Source organism: Apaloderma vittatum, unplaced genomic scaffold (assembly GCF_000703405.1).
Source record: "Apaloderma vittatum isolate BGI_N311 unplaced genomic scaffold, ASM70340v1 scaffold34381, whole genome shotgun sequence".
NCBI classification, from domain to species: Eukaryota; Metazoa; Chordata; class Aves; order Trogoniformes; family Trogonidae; genus Apaloderma; species Apaloderma vittatum.
Window position 1 is genome coordinate 3,152 of NW_009701400.1, and position 741 is coordinate 3,892.

Below are 741 nucleotides of genomic sequence, written 5' to 3' on the forward strand. Positions count from 1 at the left end.
CCTGCGCGGCGCGCGGCTCGCCAGCCCGAGCCCTGCGCGAGGTAGATGATGGTGAGGTTACGACCTCGGACCTATTGCAGCAAACCAGTCCCTGTCCCAAGTTCAGAGGGAGCCCCACCCTCCTGCCGGAGCCTGCTGTCTCATTCCCATGCAGCATCTTGTGTTACTTTGCTCTCACATCAGTCACTGACATTAAAGATCACCATTAGCATAATCTCTCTGCCCATTACTGTAAGATGTGAATGGTAACCGAGAGTGAGACAAGTGTTCTAGAGACAGGAGCGACTCCTTCGGTCTCTGAGGCCTCTCCTGCTATCATTTGAGCTCACTTGCGCTGCTGCTATTTTAAGGCTAGGGTAGGTATTTAATCTTTCCTGTTCGAGCAACTCCCTTCTGTCTGACTTCAGCGCTTCTGTGCAACTGTATGGGCATTCGTGTTCCCTCATCGCTCCAGGTTACCTGTGCAAACTGTGTTGTTTCAGTGCTGCAGTAAAAGCTTTGCTAAAGGAAAAACAGAGCGATCGGTTGTGCCTGTCCCTGCCCAGGCAGGAGGAGCTCAGAGGAGCTGCCCATCTGCCAGCCACGGCTCGAATACTTTGGCAATTCAGGGAGACCATCGGTGTCATAAATTTTCCATCCTTGGGAGTTACTTTTGCTGCCAGCCAGTCAGTTAGTGGAGTGATACTGGGAAGGCAACGTGGATTTACATTGGCTGGGGTCCAGGGGCAGCAGCCTCTCAGC

The 741-nt window shown here is 52.9% G+C and overlaps 1 protein-coding gene across 2 annotated transcripts in view; it reads left to right on the forward strand.

Moving 5' to 3' along the window:
* Positions 1–741, forward strand: part of LOC104281219 (disabled homolog 2-interacting protein-like) — a 4,998-nt gene that overhangs the window by 936 nt on the left and 3,321 nt on the right. The window lies entirely within an intron of this gene.